The sequence below is a fragment of the Salmo trutta genome, chromosome 8, assembly GCF_901001165.1.
Source record: "Salmo trutta chromosome 8, fSalTru1.1, whole genome shotgun sequence".
Taxonomy (NCBI): Eukaryota; Metazoa; Chordata; class Actinopteri; order Salmoniformes; family Salmonidae; genus Salmo; species Salmo trutta.
In genome coordinates this window covers 20,915,849-20,923,982 of record NC_042964.1, presented here as the reverse complement: position 1 = coordinate 20,923,982, position 8,134 = coordinate 20,915,849, and the positions used below count along the sequence as shown (strand labels likewise).

Below are 8,134 nucleotides of genomic sequence, written 5' to 3'. Positions count from 1 at the left end.
GGCATGACCGTCTCGTTTGTGCGCACGAGGGGTCTCAAAGCATTGATGACATACAGCGGGAGAGCAGTATCCGCCGGACAGAGGGGCAATCAAATGTAAAACGAACGATTCCATCCTGCAGCGTTTCCATAGCACTAGCCTCCTATACAGTCCTTTTGATGTTTCGATCACGAATGAATCGATGACGAAGAAGAGTAAGAAGGAAAAGGGAGATTGGAGGAGATTCGCTTCTCTCATAACGGGGTACCGGTGACCTATTAGTCAAAAACGTCAAAGGAGAATAGCCGCACCATCATCTGTCGCGTCTGTTTGTCGTGAGATGACAAAGGTGGGTGATATAGAATAGAATATCATCATAATGTTTTGTGTTTCTCTGTAACAGCACCCTTTTTATTCCAATACCCGTTAATCGCTATTTCCCCAATTTTTATGACAGAATATTTACCTGGGAATTTCTGTTGGCATTGCTCCCAGTAGTCTACAATAGAATATATTATTTAATTGCTTTTCCAACGTCACCGGGCTGGTGCACCCAGCACCCCACTGCCCCGGGTCTTAATTCTTTACAACGCCTGCCGCTGCGGTGTTGTGTCAGTCACTGACCGATGATCAAGCGACGACTGTCTCGGGCATAGGCTGTTGTGACAAGTGCGTTTGTCATTTCAGCCCGTCAGTCAGTTATTCGTTCGCCGGTTCGCATTTCATCCTTATTATTATGCCCTTCGGAGTTTATTTTTGTATGAATGAATTATCCCAAAATATTGACATGTGGGTTTGGATCTGGGTGCCGTGCTCATATTCTCCCGGTCTCGTCCTGTCCTGTTATTATACGGAGGACGGTAGGCTACTTTAGGAACTCAATAGATTGTGATATTCTTCAGTGCTTTCAGAATGTATTCATACACCTTGACTTATTCCAAATTTTTTTGTGTTAAAGTCTGAATTCAAAATGGATCTAAAAAAAAAACTATAATGACGAAATAAAACATGTTTTTAGAATTGTTTGCGTATTTATTGAAAATCAAACAAAAACAATTTATTGAAAATGAAAAAATATCTAATTTACATACCTATTCACACCCCTTTGCTATGACATTCCAAATTTAGCTCAGTTGCATCCAAATTCCTTTGATGATCCTTTAGATGTCACTACAACAACTTGATTGGAGTCCACCTGTTGTCAATGCAATTGTTTGGACATGATTTAGAAATAAACACACTTTTCTATATAAGGTCCCACAGTTGACAGTGCATTTCAGAGCAAAAACTATACCATGAAGTCAAAGGAACTTTCGTAGATCTCCATCGAGGCAAATCTTTTTTTGGAAGGGTATAAAACAATTTCTAGAGTGTTGAAAGTTTACAAGAGCACAGTGGTCTCCATCATTGGGAAACTACCTAGAACTACCTAGAGCTGGCCATCTGACCAAACTGAGCAACTGGGCAAGAAGGACCTTGGTCAGGGAGGTGACCAAGAACCCAATGACCAATCTGACAGAACTATAGAGTTTCTTGGCTGAGATGGGAGTACCTGCCAGAAGGACAACAGTCTCTGCAACACTTCACCAATCTGGGCTTTATAGGAGAGTGGCCAAAAGGAAGCCCCTCCTGAGAAAAAGGCACACGACAGCACATCTGGAGTTTGCAAAAAGGCACGTGAAAAACTCTGAGATCATAAGGAAAAAGATTCTGTAGTCTGATGAGACAAAAATGTAACTATTTGGCACGAATGCAAAGTGCTATGTCTGGATAAAACCAGGCACAGATCATCACCTGTTAAACACCAACCCTCCCGTGAAGCATGGTGGTGGCAGCATCATGCTATGGGGATGGTTTTCAGCGGCAGGGACTGAGAGATTGGTAAGGATAGAGGGAACAATGAATGGAACCAAATACAGGCAAATCCCTGATTAGAACCTGCTTCAGAGTGCAAATGACCTTCGACTGGAGCGAAGATTTACATTCAAACAGGGCATTGACCCCAAGCATGCAGCCAAAGCGACGCTGGAATGGCTTCAGCACATGTGACAGTCTTTGTGTGGCCCAGCCAAAGCCCAGACCTGAATCCCATAAAAAATCTGTAGAAAAACTTGAAGATTGCTGTTCACTGCCGCTCCCCAACTAATTTAACAGAGCCTGAGAAAATCTGCAGGGAAGAATGGAGAAAAATCCCCAAATCCAGATGTGCAAAGCTGATACAGAAACACCCGCCAAAGGTGCTTCTACTAAGTATTGTCTCAGGGGTGTGAATACTTATGTAAATGAGATATTTCTGTATTTCTGTATATTTCTGTATTTCATTTGCAAACATTTCTAAAAACATGTTTTCACTTTGTCGTTATTGGGTATTGTGTGTAGATGGGGGAGATAAAAAAACAACAACAATTTGATCCATTTTGAATTCAGGCTGTAACACAACAAAATGTTTAATAAGTCAAGGGGTATGGATACTTTTTGAAGGCACTATCTTCCAGAAGGACCTGAAAGCCATATGATTGATTATTCTAGCCTATCCATTATATTAGATTAAATTGGTTTAACACTCTCCCCGCTTAATGAAGGCCTAATTATTTTTCATTGAAAAGAGGTTATCATTTCAGAACATGAGACGGAGAGAGATGATACAACAGGAAATAGAAAACATATTTAAGATGCATTTAGGCCTATGAATAAATGCAATGTTTTCGCAATATAATAGTATTTGCTATTTTGTTTCATCCTAATTTCCTTTTTACCAACCTATTTTTTACCAACCTATGGGTTAATTAGAATGAAACATGATATCAAATCAAATCAAATCAAAAAACTCCTGAGAAAGGCCAAAAACCTAGGAAGAAACCTAGAGAGGAACCAGGCTATGAGGGGTGGCCAGTCCTCTTCTGGCTGTGCCGGGTGGATATTATAACAGAACATGGTCAAGATGTTAAAATGTTCGTAAATGACCAGCATGGTCAAATAATAATAATCATAGTAATTGTCGAGGGTGCAACAAGCACGTCCGGTGAAACAGGTCAGGGTTCCGTAGCCGCAGGCAGAACAGTTGAAACTGGAGCAGCAGCATGGTCAGGTGGACTGGGGACAGCAAGGAGTCATCATGCCAGGTAGTCCTGAGGCATGGTCCTAGGGCTCAGGTCCTCCGAGAGAAAGAAAGAAAGAAAGAAAGAAAGAAGAGAGAATTAGAGAGAGCATATTTACATTCACACAGGACACCGGATAAGACAAGAGAATACTCCAGATGTAACAGACTGACCTTAGCCCCCCGACACATAAACTACTGCAGCATAAATACTGGAGGCTGAGACAGGAGGGATCAGAAGACACTGTGGCCCCATCCGATGATACCCCCGGACAGGGCCAAACAGGCAGGATATAACCTGTTCATATCTATCTGTTCAGTCATTCTACCACAGTGCATCTTGTTCTCACCCTATCATCTATAAGGTTAATATTAGTGTGATTGAGCTGAAAGTGCTGTCAGATTAGATATACCCTGAGTGTACAAAACATTTCATAAAATAGAATTACCGGGTGAATCCAGGTGAAAGCTACAGTGCCTTCAGAAAGTATTCATACCCCTTGACTTACTCCACAATTTGTTGTGTTACAGCCTGAATTCAAAATGGATTAAATAGAAAATAACTAAATCATTTTTTTCCTCACCCATCTACACACAATACCCCATCATGACGAAGTGAAAACATATTTCGAATTTTTAGCTAATTTATTGAAAAATGAAATACAGAAATATCTCAATTTACATAGGTTCACACCCCTGAGTCAATACAATGTAGAAGCACCTTTGGCAGCTATTACAGCTATGAGTCTTTCTTGGTAAGTCTCTAAGAGCTTTCCACACCTGGATTGTACAACATTTTATGAATTATTATTTTAAAAAATTCTTCAAGCTTTGTCGAATTGGTTGTTGATCATTGCTAGACATCCATTTTCAGGTCATGTCATAGATTTTCAAGCAGATTTAAGTCAAAACTAACTTGGTCACTCAGGAACATTCAGTCTTCTTGGTAAGCAACACCAGTGTAGATTTGTTCTTGTGTTTTAGGTTATTGTCCTGCTGAAAGGTGAATTCATCTCCCAGTGTCTGTTGGAAAGCAGACTGAAGCAGGTTTTCAGATAGGATTTTGCCTGTGCTTAGCTCCATTCCTTTTTTTCAGTCCTTAACGATTACAAGCGTTCCCATAACATGATGTAGCCACCACTATGCTTGGAAATATGGAATGTGGTGCTCAGTAATGTGTTGTATAGGATTTTCCCTAAACATAACACTTTGTATTCAGGACAAAAAGTGAATTGCTTTGCCACATTTTCTGCAGTATTACTTTAGTGCCTTGCATGTGCAGGATGTATGTCACGTCTTTCTGAAGAATGGGACCAAAGCGCAGCGTGTGTATCGTTCCACATTTTATTATAACTGTGAAACTATGCAAGACATACAAATAAACTAATGAACAAAACAACAAACCGTGACGAAGCGGTGCAACATACACTTACTCAAAATACAATCTCCCACAAACCCAGGTGGGAAAAACAACTACTTAAGTATGATCTCCAATTAGAGACAACGATGACCAGCTGCCTGTAATTGGAGATCATCCCAAAAAACAACAACATAGAAATACAGAAACAAGAACATGACAACATAGAAAATCTAAACTAGACACAACCCCGTCACCCCCTGACCTACTCTACCATAGAAAATAAAAGCTTCTATGGTCAGGACGTGACAATGTAACTGCAATGTTGTTGATCCAGCCTCAGTTTATCCTATCAGAGCCATTAAACTCTGTAACTGTTTAAGTAAAAAAAATCATTAATAATAATAATTATGTTAAAACTTAAAACACTATTATTGCACACAGAATGATTCCATGCAACACATTATGTGGCTTGTTAAGCACATTTTGACTCCAGAACTTATTTAGGCTTGCCATAACAACGGGGTTGAATACTTATTGACTAAAGACATTTCACCTTTTCATTTTTATTAATTTGTAAAACTTTCTAAAAACATAATTCCACTTTGACATTATGGGGTATTGTGTGTAGGCCAGTGACATAAAATCTCAATTAAATCAATTTAAAATTCAGGCTGTAACACAACAAAATGTGGGAAAAGGGGTGTGAATACATTCTGAAGGCACTGTATGATCCCTTATTGATGTAACTTGTTAAATCCACTTCACTCAGTGTAGATGAAGGGGAGGATGCAGGTTAAAGAAGGATTTCTAAGCCTTAAGACAATTGAGACATGGATTGTGTATGTGTGCCATTCAGAGGGTGAATGGGCAAGACAAAAGAGGTATGGTAGTAGGTGCCAGGCGCACCGGTTTAAGTGTGTCACGCTGCTGGGGTTTTCACATTCAACAGTTTCCCATGTGTATCACGAATGGTCCACCACCCGAAGGACATCCAGCCAACTTGACACAACTGTGAGAAGCATTGGAGTCAACATGGGCCAGCATCCCTGTAGAAAGCTTTTGACACCTTGTAGAGTCCATGCCCTGACAAATTGAGGCCGTTCTGAGGGCAAAAGCAGGTGCAACTCAATATTAGCAATGCAATGCAACTCAATATTAAGCCAATGCAACTCAATATTGTTCCTAATGTTCTGTACACTCAGTGTAGTTTGGCATGAGTGAGGGATATGCTATGTAATTAGTCTAGCAGGCTACAGTGCATTTCGTTCACTACTGTAGAAGTTTGAACGTTCCTATTTTTGTGTGGTCCAGGTAGGTTTACTTCTATTGATTGGATTTATTTTTACTTAATCGTCACTTGTTTCATTATTAGCCTATATTGACAATACAACTATTTCTTGGCAATCAAATTCTTTAAATTGAACAAAATTGAGGTTAGTGTTTGTGTGTGTGTCACAAAAGAGTACAAACTGAGGACAAATCAAGTATATTGAGAATGTGGCACCACAGTATAGAATTAAAGAGATTCTCTGGTACTTGTGCATACTTTTTATCCAGTAGTTCTGAAAGTAGTGCTCACGAGCCAAAAGGTAGTCCCCAAAAATTGCATTGCACTCTCTCGCTGTGTGTGCATGATGTGCCTCTTGCTAGATGTTAGTCAAATGGTGAGAGGCTGAAGCTCATTGGTTGAACTCAAATTGTTAGGGGGCTGGCCGAGGTGGGGGAAAATGTAGGGAAAATTCAGATAAACCCATTCATACCACTCTAATGGTATAGCAGTGTGTTCTCTTTGAGGGTGGTCCAAATGGTTAGCCAAGCAAGGGAAATTTGCAATATAAGCCCCTCAGCCCTGATTTTTAGTCGAGTTTGCGAGTGTACAATTATGTTCACTTCGGAGCCTGAAACTCCCCATAATTCAATTTGGGACGATTGCACATCCGCTAAGAAAAGTCAGCCAAAAATTAAAACCTAAACGTCAATATATGAAGTCAACATACAAGTGTAAGTAAAAACTAATGTAAATAAGTTAGAAATTGTGCTACTAATGCACATGACGGCACAAACACGGCTCGTAAAAGTAATTATGTTTTTGTTTGGTTAGCTTTTGGAAATTGTAAATATAAAAATGGTCATCCCTGTGGCTCAGTTGGTAGAGCATGGTGTTTGCAACGCCAGCATGGTGTGTGCAACGCCAGGGTCGTGGGTTCAATTCCCACAAGTGGCCAGTACAAAAAAAAATACATGAAATGTATGCATTCACTACTGTAAGTTGCTCTGGATAAGAGCGTCTGCTAAATGACTAAAATGTAAAAATGTTTCCAGCTAGGCAGGCTAACGTTATTTAGCTAATTAATTTGCTAGCCATTATACAGTAGGTGTATATTAATAATTATTTATTTTATGTAAGTAGGCATGCAATCATAATTGACTGTAGCGCATATAAAGCACCCACAAGTGCCGGTGACTGAAAACACAATCACGGGATGAACGAGTGATGAATTTACGGGCCAGGGTGGTCCATTCCTATCACCTCAGCTAACTTCATTTGAGGGCTGAGGGGATACGGTGTGTTTGCCTTTGTCTTCCTGCCTGGACCTGTGGGAACACAATACAGAATAATGAATGCATGCTCTTGAAGTGACAATGCAGGCTTATGAATAACAGTGATAGCATCCTCCACACACACACACACACACACACACACACACACACACACACACACACACACACACACACACACACACACACACACACCTCTCTCTTTCTCTCTCCTCCCCCGGGCGTGCGCAATCTCCATGCCTGGCAGACTGGGAAAAAGGCACAATCGGGTGCGTGAGCGGTTTCCCAATAGCGATGGAACTCATGCCCCGTTTACATCGTGACAAACGTATTTTATTGCGCCATACGTCATCTTTATGCAATCTCGTTCCGTTACTGGACGGAGAGCATAGGGGGAGTTTCACAATGCAAGATGAAGGACAACCTAGTCTCTTGTCAGGGATTACATTTTTGGGGGAGATCGTAAAATATGACCTTTTCATTCAAGACAGGAGAAACATATTGTTTCAGTTGATAATAAAATATGTTTTGTTTAGTTACTTTTTCCTCAACTTCTTTCTATAACTTTCTAGCAAGTTAAGCTAGCATACAGAGCAGCTAGCTAGCTAAAAGCTAGTCTATACTGTAGCTTGCGACCTTCACCTAATAATTATCATAAAAAACAAACGTCATTACCATCACAATAAACTAAAACGGGAGGCAACAGTCCTAAAGTATAATTGTTTTAAAATCCAATGTGTATTATTTTTAACATACTATTAAAATAGTACTCACTTATAGGAATGAGTAATTGTTTACAAGTTGCTAGCTATCCCATAAACCCAAACACATATTTTCATCTTCAATGGTTTGGTAACTTCCTAGTCTTCGACGGACTCTGGCCGGAATACGTAGAGTTTGGAAAAATTGTGCTTATGATTAATGTGAATGGGGCGTCAGGCTTACAAGTGTTTTAATATTCATCTTTCCTACAACGGCCAAATATGTAACATGCGTTTCCCAAAACACCATGCAGAGAGAGCGTTCGCTATGTGCGATGATCTTACCTTAACATTATAATTATTTCGCAATACTGACGACGGATCAGTACCTAGAGAGATATTACCACCTACAGCTCCAAATATTGAATCGGCTTACTT

General features: G+C 40.1%; 1 protein-coding gene across 1 annotated transcript in view; it reads left to right on the top strand.

The window, feature by feature from the left end:
* Positions 1-8,134, top strand: part of LOC115198451 (galactose-3-O-sulfotransferase 3) — a 33,617-nt gene continuing 25,483 nt past the window's right edge. Inside the window, exon 1 of the mRNA XM_029760396.1 lies at positions 1-328. The gene's annotated coding sequence lies outside the window, so the exon portion shown is untranslated. The remainder of the gene's footprint in view (positions 329-8,134) is intronic.